At 45.4% G+C, this 11,884-nt stretch overlaps 1 protein-coding gene across 1 annotated transcript in view; it reads right to left on the reverse strand.

Moving 5' to 3' along the window:
- LOC120913744 (X-linked inhibitor of apoptosis) overlaps positions 1-8,808 on the reverse strand; it is a 44,740-nt gene extending 35,932 nt beyond the window's left edge. The window contains exon 1 of the mRNA XM_040323930.1: positions 8,702-8,808. The gene's annotated coding sequence lies outside the window, so the exon portion shown is untranslated. The remainder of the gene's footprint in view (positions 1-8,701) is intronic.
- Positions 8,809-11,884: the final 3,076 nt, after the last annotated feature.

Raw genomic sequence — 11,884 nt, forward strand, 5'->3', positions numbered from 1 at the left:
ACCACTGTGCCCCCCTGTTTTTCTGTCCCATCGCTGAACCCTTCTCATGCCTCCTGCTACTGTACCTCCTGTACATCTGCTCCACCACTGTACCCCCTTGCTCTCCTGTCCCATCAATGTACCCCTTTTCTCATCAGCCCCACCACTGTACCTCCCTGCACATCTGCTCCACCGCCATATCCCCATGCTCTTCTGTTTCACTACTGAATCACCTTGTCATCTGTCCTAACACTGAACCCATCTGCCCATCATTGTAACCTGCTTTCTCATCTGCCCTAACAGTGTACCTCCTGCATATCTGTCCTACCTCTGTACCCCCCTGGAATAACTTCAACAAAGTTCCCAGAAGCTCAACAGTAATTCCACAAACTGTCACCTAATTGTGGTTTTCTCAATCACAGTGAAATCCCTTCTTTCTGAGATTGGTAGTGGCAACCAAGCGAGTCATCTTCCTCCAGATGGTGGGCGGGGGTAGCAGGACTGTGATTGGCTATAGCAGTGGCCAATGACAGTCCTCCTCCTCCTGGAAACAGGGATCGCCCCCCCCCCCCCCCCCCCAGGCGGAACTGCACCCAATCTCTTCCCCATCACAAAAGCTGACGATCATAGCTACAGCAAAGTTAGAGAACCAAACAATGTTTCCCATCTTCAACACAGTGCCTCACCCTCAGTGCAGGTGCGGTGTGAGGAACTCTGAAATTGGAATGCATTAGAGTCTCCCTGACACTTCCCTGCACTGCTCTGCTGATGGGGAGGGAGTCGAGTGCCGGCAAAAGAAACTTTGAGTGCCGCTTGCGGCATCTGTGCCGGGGGTTGCCTACCCCTGTACTATACTATGGGGTAGATCACAACGGAGATACGCCTTCGTATCTCTGAGTATGGCCGGTCGTATCTATGCGCCTGATTCATAGAACCAGTTACGCATAGATTTCTGTTAGATCCGACCGGCGTAAGTCTCTTAATTTGAATTAGGCGGGCTTACGCCGGACCAAATACGTTACGCCGCAGTAACTAAGGGCGCAAGTTGTTTCTGAATACAGAACTTGCGCCCTAAATTACGGCGGCGTAACGTATTTGAGATACGTTACGCCGGGCGGATAGATACACCATTGTATCTGAATCCAGCCCTATGTTTCTTCCGCAATACAAGCTTCTTACTTTCCTCTACGTAAACATCTTTACAATTGTACACTGCTGGGATGAATTACTGCACCTCGCTTGTGCATGCATATTTGTGGATGTGCTTAAACTGATGTGACATGAAGATACCAGGAAAGCAGTCCATTTCATAATTTAGAACTGATTTAAAAAACATTTGTATCAGGATCAAAATCTGCTGTAGACTAAAGAAACCTTTTTTCTGTGGCCAACTGGCTGAAGGATTACCCCTTTTCTGCTCTGACATCTGTGGAGTACTTCCTAGGAAATAAATTGTGTTAGCCTAGGTTCACACATATGCAAGTTGGGGAGTGTGTGAAAATCACACATTCCCTGACACACAGGCAAGACGTGCTGATCTTTTGAAGGCCCACGTGGTGCCATTAATTCTTAATTGCTCCCCCACACATCAGAAAATGCAATGCATTTTTCTCCATGACATTTGGTCCTTATGTAATGGTTTTGTTCTCTTGCGGATAGAGTTTTATTTTTATTTATTTTTTGGTTTTCAATGTTGTTTTCTTTTGAGATACTATAAAGACTTTATATGATGCGCATCCTTTGTCCATTTATATATTATAATGTGCCTATTTCATTTTTGATCTGTTTGACATTTATTTGGTGATCCAGTTTATTTGAAATCTCTATTAAGCAACTCAGTTTATATAGATATTCAATCTTATTACAATCTAAGAGCCGGTTCACACAGGGGCAGCACGACTCGGCAAGGCGATCTACCCACGACTTCAGAGGCAACTTGCAAAATGACTTCTGTATTGAAGTCAATGCAAGTCACCCCTATTAGAATGGTTCCATTGTACAGAACGGAGCGCGACTTGTCAGGCGGCTAAGTCGCCCGATGAGACGCGCCTGTGTAAACCAGCTCTTGCTGTACTGTTTTGTATCTCTATATCATCTCAGTGGCATTTGTTTGCTCTCGTATACAAATATTTTTACTTTTGTTTCAATAAAAAGTTTGTAAACAAAAGAAAACACAATTGAGAGCTTGCAGCCACATGGTGCCAAAGCACTTTGCTGCTGCAATTTAAAAAAAGGGTCAGGGACTTTTTCCTTGTGTTATCCACAGATATAGCAGCCCATTCAAATGAATGTGCTGCTGTGACCACACAAACACAAGAGAGTGTGAACCTAGACCAGAAGTCTCCAAAGTACGGCCCGCGGGCAACATCCGGCCTGCAGCTTGAGTCATTGGACTCGCTACAGGGATGATCTCTCTGCCAAAGTTTTGTCAGTTTGCAGAATGCAGCACAGGTCCGGCAACCACTCCCGGCCTCAACCAATGTGGTATTTCAGTGCAGACCGGCTGCACCTCCCGGCTCCCAACCCGCTATTTACATCAGTGTACTTTAGCGCTGTCATTTTGCATACAGCGTGCCTGTGCAGGGCGGGAGCCAAGATGGGGAGGTGCAGAAGGTTTGCACTCTAGGCAGCGGTGGTTTGGCTGTGTTGGGGGTGATGGCTCTGAAGGTGGCACAGTTGTGGGGGGAGGGAGTTTTGGGCACTGTAGAGGACACAGATGTAAGGGCCCTAATATACACTGGAAGTTTAACCCACTGAATGCGGCTGCAGGAGTAGGATACAGGTGCACCATCCAGCCCCGCTTCCAGCAGCTTGGCAAATTTTATTCTATTCTGCGGATTTATTTATAATAGCGTTTTGTTTTTTTGGCCCGCTAGTATGTGTAAAATGTATGTCATGGCCCTTGAAATTAAAAGTTTGGAGACCCCTGAACTAGACTTATAGGGGTTGATTTACTAAAGGCAAATCCACTCTGCACTACAAATGCATTTTCAAGTGCAGTCGCTGTAGATCTGAGGGGAAGCTCTGCTGATTTTATCATCCAATCTTTTACAAGCAAAAATGCTGTTTTTTTTTCCCCTTGTATGTCCCCTTCAGATCTACAGCGACTGCACTTGGAAGTGGATTTGCCTTTAGTAAATAACCCCCATAGACTTATCTGGCACGAGTTTGGACTCTTCATTCCAAAGTGATCTGCACTATCCCAAGGCACCATTCAGAAATGTGGGCAAAGGACAATAACTTTATTCCCACAACGATACATGGACTTAAAGATTACAATGTTTCTAAAGAAAGCAATGTAACAAAGTTCATGCAACAAACAAGTTGTATATTAGCTAAAGTGTGCCTACACTGCCTTGTATGGGAAGACTCTAGTGATTGGGGGCCCATTCAGATGAGCAGTGACACCCGTGGTCTGCAAATGAGCCCCTTATTTATGTGGATTCAACCACCAGGGGCTGTGTGCGGTGCTTGTCTGACAGAGGCCTTAGAAGTTTTTGGATACTCCAAAGAGAGTGACCCTTAGGTCCCGTCCACACCTAGGCATTTTAAAACTCGAACATGAAAAACCTTATTGTTCTAAAAGGGGCCTGTTTCCTCCTGGCTGCTCAGGTACCTGTTGCTAGACCTTCTTTTCAAGCAGATTTGGGCATTTGTGGCCCACATACTTCAAAAGGTGAGCCCTAAAAATCTGTGACAAGATGATACGTGTGGTTTTCAGGCACTTCCATATCTAAAATGAATAGGGCCAAGAATGTGCAATCCTGCCCCAAAGAAGCTTATGTAAGGCACAAAAAAGCTTAAAAAAAAACACCAGAAAGACATCAGAAAAAAACGTATGCTTAGGTAAATGGAGACTTATGCACTATACCCAAATACAGGTTTAAAAAATCTGGGATGGAAAAACTCCTAGCAGTGCTCCCACTGTAACAGTTGTTAACTCTAGGGCAGGGGTCTCCAAACTCTTTAAACAAAGTTCCAGTTTACTACTACATTAGTGTTTACTTGCTACATTCCTTGCTCCAGCAGCACTCTCCTCTCCCTGATCCTCCAGATGCTCTGTGGACATCCCCTCTATATCATCACATACAATGCTGGCCTATTGGTCCTGAATTATAGGTTAGAAGGTAAGAATGCAACCACCAGCCACAGAGCCTGAGGGGAAGCTACAGGGATGGTGGGAGGCTGCTGAAGCAAAATAGAAGGGAATTATTACACCCTATTACTGTACCCCTGGAACAACAGGCCCTTCACACCACTTGTGGTGTGCCAAACGCACATTTTCCGGCTAATTTTCCACAACGCACAGGAAAATGCCGCCCTCTTTAGATGCAACCAGGTGCCATTACTTGTTAAACACAACCCAAACGCATCCAGCAAATGCACACACATTTTCAGCCACCACTGCAGCATTATGCAGTTTGGTGTAGTGCAATTCTAAAAGTCACTCCTGCCATACTTTTGCATGTTTGGCACCCAGTGAAATGAATGGGCTCTCAAAAATACACATTGGTCAAAGCGTGCATTGTGGTGATCCATAAGTTGAAGTAGATGGAGGAATCCTCCCCACTATGTCTTTGTATTTTGACCATGGGGAGATATCCCTGCTATCAGAATACATTGATCAGCACCGCTGTAAGCTATAGCCGGTGGCAAAAATCATGTTCAAGGTGGTTGAAGAAAAGCAGATTAGTAGATCAACTTCTCATCAACCACAAAAGCCATACATATGGATTGGAATTTGGCCAGTCCCTGCTGAACCAGCAGATTTCCAAACCATGTATGACCATCTTAGTAAATAGACAGGAGGGTGTGTTATATTTGCTTGTTTTAACCTTTTTTCCCCCCTTCAGTTCAAGTGGCTTAGGCCAAAATAATGTCATCCCAGGAGTCTTCATAGACATTTTTTTTCAGCCAAGCACACCCTCCTGGCTTCATGCCTGAGCTAAGGGCAAATGGATTCCAGGAAGTAAATGCTACATGAATCACCTACCCTTCCTCAAGATGGCTGTAGCTAGAAATGCTAAGTCGGGTGTTTTTCAAAGTGACTTCCCAACAAAATAAAACATGGATTGATGGGTAGGTTTGCTGTGAATAAATCGCTCAGCTCCTTCATATAGCTTCTGCACCCCCACGCTTTTGTGTTATGACTTCATCAAGCCTGGAGCAGGACCCGTAGTCCTGCTCTGGAGAGGAGGATGCCGTGGGACAGTCCACCACCAGATCATGGAGTAACACCTCCAGACGGGGGAGCAGAGGATCAGGTACATAAGATAGTTTCTCTTCCACGCTAGACATAGTGAGCTATTAACCCTTAGGGCACTTTTACACTGCTCTGTAGGAAAATCACACTAAAAACACATATGCATTTTTACCTTGATTTTGCCGTTTTAGGGTTCTTACAGAGATTTCTATTCATTTCAATAGGAAGCTGCGTTTATGGTGCGGTTTTAAAAAAAAAATACTCCTACCAGTACTTTTCAAAACACATTGCACTCAGAGCGCAGAGGTGTGAAAAGGCCCATCGTATTAAAAGGAAAACGTTATCCTTGCGTTTTCCTGCAAGGGGTAAAAGCCCTTAGAATGCCAGCCAGCCCCACCATCATGGAAAATATTTTATCTGCCCAGAACTGCGCTTTAAAACTGCCAATACATGGGTGAAAAAATAAAAAGCTGTACAAAATCTGAAATGTTATTTAGATCGAACATTCGATGGCCCAACCAAGGTATCCTGCAAATTTCAACATTGTCTCTCCCCCCCCCCCCCCCAATTGATTATTACTACCCTCACTGCTCAGGTGTATTTAACTGAACATTTTCTTTTCCCGAAAGATTAACCAACATACGTTTAGAAACATGCTCTTTCGTTTATTTTCGCAGGAAGCACACAACCATACAGAAATCGAACGATCTGTCTACAACTTTTTCCTTCCAATTTCTATCCATAAAATTCCATGGTCAATGTACAGGGCCCGTTCACAGTAGAATGCAGTGAGGGAAAGAATTCCAACTACACTGCCCTTGCGATCTGCTTCGGGGTCAGTGCAAAGTAAACGACATCCAGATTGTATGGTACAAAAGTACCATGTGATCTGGTTGCTGTGCGTTTAAATAGTAATGCAGGCACTACTTTTGGTGCAGTGCGATGCAATTTCAACCCATTGGGTTTACACTGATGCATGCGATTCAGACAGGAATTACACCCATTCCTGTGCAAATCACATGCGATTCTGTGCGGTGCGATTTGAGACCATCATTTTGCAAGCCTAGGTTCACGCAATAGTGTTTCTGTGGGCCATGTTTGCACGGGCACAGCAGCCTATTCACTTCAATGGGCTGCCGTGCCCGTGTTTCCAGCAGAAAAAAAGTGCATGCACGTTTTTCAAAACGTGGCCCCCCAGGGAAATTGCATGGTCATTTTGACCATGCGATTTCTATTTCGTTCCTGCACCCGCGCTGTAATTTTACATGCCATTCAGCCTGGGTTCACACTATTGCGATGCAGGAACCAGTGCGCTTCAAACAAGCAGTTTACACCGCCCTCTGAGAACTGCTGCGGGTGTCAATACAAAGTTAATGACACCCCCAGATCAGTTTGCAGATGTCCAACATTGCAATAGTGTGAACTCAGGCTCACAATGAATGGCAATCTCTTGCGCTTTTACTGCGATAGCCGCATGCATAGATGTGAACCAAGCTTAATGCTCAAATTGCAACCGCATCACCATGAAAAAGATGCAAGCAACTTTTACATGCGTTTGCGTTTTGTCGCCTGTAGTGTGACGCCGCAGCAGCCCTGAGACGCTGGAGGGATGAAAACACATTGCCCTCTATGGAGATGGTTCACATCTCCACGCCGTACGCCTGAAAAAAAGTCCTTGACCTTTTTTTCAGGCGGCTTTCGGCATAGGAGATGTGAACCATCTCCATAGAGGGGGTGAGGCTGCATTCACAATCGCGGCGTTTTGTCGCCGCAAATCGCGGTACAAAACGCCGCAATTTGTCGCCACAATTCGCGGGACAAAACGCAGCGATTTTGTACGCCTAGGTGTGAATGCAGCCTAAGGATGAGCTCTGGCGTGTTCGTAAACCTCTAGTGACGGTGAATGGAGACGCACCTGACCCCTGTTATGAGCCGCATGCGAAGATAGTGTGAACTAAGGATGAGCTCCGGCGTGTTCGCAAACCCCACGTGCAGAGTCGGGAATGCGCTAATCACATGGCAGCGAGACATTTCCTGATCTCTGCAGCCACGCATCGGCACAATGTCTTACTGCCTGTGATTAGCGCAGTGCCGACTTCCTGGCGGGCTCTGCACGTGGGGTTTGCGAACACGCCGGTGCTCATCCTTAGTTCACACTATCTTCGCATGCGGCTCACAACAGAGGTCAGGTGCGTCTCCATTCACCCTTTCAGCCTGAATTTTTGGCTTAAAGCGGGGGTTCACCCAAAAATCAACTTTCTGCCATTAGATCCAGCATACTGCTGACATCTGCAGTATGCTGTTTTTTTTTTTTGAACTTATCGTTTTATCAGCCTTTTTTATCCGGCTCCGAGCGGGGATTCCTTCCGGGTATAGGCGTTCCTAAGCCAAGCGGAGTTGATTGATGGGCTGCTAAAGCGCGTCACACCTTCCGAAAATACCCGAAGTGACACTCGAGTGTTTACGGCGCCTGCGCAAGTCAGCTCTACACGGCAGGCGCAGGCGCCGTAAGCACCCGTGTGTGACTTTGGGTATTTTCGGAAGGCGTGACGCGCTTTAGCAGCCCGTCAATCAAATCCGCTTGGCTTAGGAACGCCTATTCCCCGCAGAAATCCCCGCTCAGAGCCGAATAACAACGGCTGATAAACGATAAGTACAAAAACAAAAACAAAAAAACAGCATACTGCAGATGTCAGCAGTATGCTGGATCTAATGGCAGAAAGTTGATTTTTGGGTGAAACTCCGCTTTAATTCAGACATGAAACAGACCAAAAGACGCACAGGGATCCTGTACAAATTGGACGCAGAGAACCCACATCCAACTCGCAATAGTGTGAACCCAGCCTTAGTTGCGACCCACAGGAAAAAACATGAACACGGTGCAACTGCTATGTGGTGCAGTGCACGCAGCGATTCCTGTGCGTTTCCCGCATCAGTGTGAACCAAACCTAAGAATGAATAGGCTGAAATCGCACTGCACAGAACTGCATGCAGCGTTCCTAGGCCCTAGTGTGAATGGGCCCCAAGGGTAACAGAACCCAACAATCCTTTCCCAATGCTATAGACATCACGTGTCTGGGGGCTCAGGATGAACACATACAGGCTAGTCTGAGAAATGAATGTGGTGATCTGTCATTGGACTGATCATATGGGGATTTCTAATGGAGAAGTAGACAGCAGCTCTGGTCATATGTGAAAGAAGAAGATCCCCACCCAGACAGTGCAGTGCCGGGGATAGGATAGAGGGAGGGATGGGATGGGATTGATGGGATCACACACGGACTGTATTATATAAACATCACGTCCATCACATCCCATCTATAACATAATAATAATAAACACATTACACGTGCGCTGTCACTAGAGGGCGTGGGCGTATCCGCCCGCCCACCTACCCACCATCATTACAGAGCAAGGCGAGGCGTTATATAATACACTACAAGTCCGACTCATACCGATACACATTCTATACACACACAATATATACAACACACACTACACAGCGCCAACACAACTCACATCCACCAGACCCCGGCTGAAGGACACCAACTTCTTCCTTATTATGGAGAAACAGGAAGATTCCATCCTCACCCGGATGTACAATGATCAGCCTGCCTCTCCTACCACAAACATGGAGGTAGAAGAAATACTGACCCCTTCTGGCCGACAAGAAGAAAACACCTTCTAACTTTTCATTTGTTCTTATTATTAATAATACAAAACAAACACAACAATAAATATCTAAATACATGTAAATAACATTATTAACCACTTCCTTACTGGGCACTTAAACCCCCTTCCTGCCTAGAGGACTTTTTGCGATTTGGCACTGCGTCGCTTTAACTGACAATTGCGCGGTCATGCGATGTGGCTCCCAAACAAAATTGACGTCCTTTTTCCCCCACAAATAGAGCTTTCTTTTGGTGGTATTTGATCACCTCTGCGGTTTTTATTTTTTGCGCTATAAACAAAAATAGAGCGACACTTTTGAAAAAAAAATATATATTTTTTACTCGTTGCTATAATAAATAGCTCAAATTTTTTTTTAAATATTTTTTTTTATCCTCAGTCTAGGCCGATACGTATTCTACATATTTTTAGTAAAAAAAAAAAAAAAATCGCAATAAGTGACTGGTTTGCGCAAAAGTTATAGCGCCTACAAAATAAGGGACAGAATTATTATTTTTTATTATTTTTTTTTTACTAGTAATGGCGGCGATCTGCAATTTTTATTGCGACTGCGACATTATGGCGGACACATTGGAAACTTTTGACACATTTTTGGCACCATTCACATTTATACTGCGATCAGTGCTATAATTACTGTATAAATGTGACTGGCAGGGAAGGGGATAACACTAGGGGGTGAGGAAGGGGTTAAATGTATTCCCTATATAGTGTTCTAACTGTGGGGGAAGGGGGGTGACTGGGGGAGGTGACCGATCTGTGTCCCTATGTACAAGAGACACAGATCGGTCTCCTCTCTCCCTGACAGCGCCGCTGTCTGTGAGAGCCGGCAATGAGAAATGATCTCATATGTAACATATGAGATCATCTCTCATTGGCCGCACAGATCGCCTAGCAAACGGCCACTCCGATTGGCCGTTCACGGCGATCTGTGATTGGCTGTGTCCAAGGGACACGGCCAGCACAGAAGTTCCCTGCTGCGTGCTCGGGAGCGCGCGCGGGGAACGCGGAAAGGGGCGGACGTGAAAACACGGCGCCCCAGAGAAGTAGAACCACCCTGCGGCCGTATATAGTCGTACGGCCGTTGGGACGTGGTTAAAGCTGACTTATATGTATTTTTTTTTTGCATAGTTGCATACATATTCCATGCCTTGCTGTTCTCTGTGGAAGCGGAGAATCACTGTAGTAGTTGCAGCTACTACAGTGGTCCTTACTGTCTTCTATGTCCCATGCCAAGCGCCTGCTCTGTTGCATAGGGGATGGCTGGCTCGGCATTGCAGCCATTCAGAGAAGGTCAATGAACACAAGGCGTTTGTTCTCTGATTGGATGAGATGGAGATCATGACATTACAGCCCCACCTCTGTATCTCAGAGCTCCCAAATGTCCCTGATTTCGAGGGACTGTCCCTGATTTGCAACAATGTGGTTCCTCTTTTTGGTCTGATCTATACAGTTGTATATAAAATGCACTATCTTACAAAAAGTGTTTCCCGAAGCTAAACCTTTCATCCAATTTCTAAATTGCTGCAATTGTAAATTTCAAAAGCCAGTATAAAAGAATAGTGGTGGTAATAAAAAGCCCTTGTGGGCTTTTTTTTTGTATAATTCAACTTTAAGGGGGCGTGGCAAGGGGTGTGTCCTATCTTACATAATTTTTCTAATAGGTTCCCATCTCAAAAAGTTGGGAGGTATGGTACCTTGCCCAATCAGAGCCAAACGCAATGTTCCGAATGCACACATTCAAGAAAACCGGCTGTTCGGTGATGCTGGGTGCTGTAATGACCATAGACAGGAAACCGTGGATAATCAAAGTGAAGAAATGTCACTTGCCTGACAAAGGGACCCTGCGTGCAGGCCCGGATTTCCCACTAGGCCACTGAGGCCAGGCCTTGGGGCGGCAGTGGCATGGAGTCCCCCGACGCCCGGAACATACAGTTAAGGGCGGTAAGTTATGGGGGAATCCGCTCGCTCGTTAACAAGTGATTGCGGCGATGTCGCAGAAATCACTTGTAAAATATGTGCTCCCGTCCGTCCTCCCCTCTCCCCCCCCCCCACCCCACATACCTCTCTCTGCTGGCTCTGTCTTCGGGACTCCGTCCTCCCCCCGGCCACCGAGTCTGTCTCCTGTCCCTGCTGCCGATGTATGAAGTGAGAGGGGAGAGCTGTGCTCTTCCCATCTCAGCTGTGACAGGAGTTCTAGCACAGTGCTAGGACTCCTGTTTTGGAGGTGACAGGGTCAATAAAGAGAACATGTCACCTCCAATTGCTATCACACAGGAAATGTTTTTCTCCTGTGTGATAGCAAAAAAGTTAAGTGAAAAAAAATTGATAACAAATAAATAAATAATAAGAAATAATAATTAAATTAATAAAATAAAAAAGGAAAGAATAAGAAAAATAATAAGAAAATGATACAAAAATTAAAAAAAGTAAGCGACAAGCTACAAATAAATAAAAATAAAAAAAGTAAAAAAACAAACAAAACATATTTGAACTAACTGTGCCGCACATTCTCTGTTGATTTGGGGGGGGTTCGGTTGGCAGGGAGGGCGTGCATTGTGGAACCTGGCCTTGGGGCGGCACGGAGAGCAAATCCGTCCCTGCCTGCGTGGCTCCGAAACGTTGCTGTATCTTTATCATGTGACCACGGAATAAAGCTTTGGACCCTTTCGAGGAATCCTTGGTATGCTGATGACATTTCTTTCTTTCTTTGATTGTCCAATCAGAGAATGCTTTTTATTTTTTAAGAAAATGCTAAGTGTTCTCTGAATGGCTCCTATGCCAAGTGGGTGACCCTGTGGTTACTATGCAGCAGGGCAGGTGCTCAGCACAGTACCCAGCAGACAGCGAGGATTATGGTAGTAGCAGCTTCAACAGGGATCAGCCAGGTATGGAATATTTATATTTATATTGGTCCAAGCTGGACAAATGTAACTACACAAAAAGAACAAAAATCACAATATATATATATATATATATACCTGGAGTTCAGCTTTAACAACTTCTGATACAAAT

Source organism: Rana temporaria, chromosome 9 (genome assembly GCF_905171775.1).
Source record: "Rana temporaria chromosome 9, aRanTem1.1, whole genome shotgun sequence".
Taxonomy (NCBI): Eukaryota; Metazoa; Chordata; class Amphibia; order Anura; family Ranidae; genus Rana; species Rana temporaria.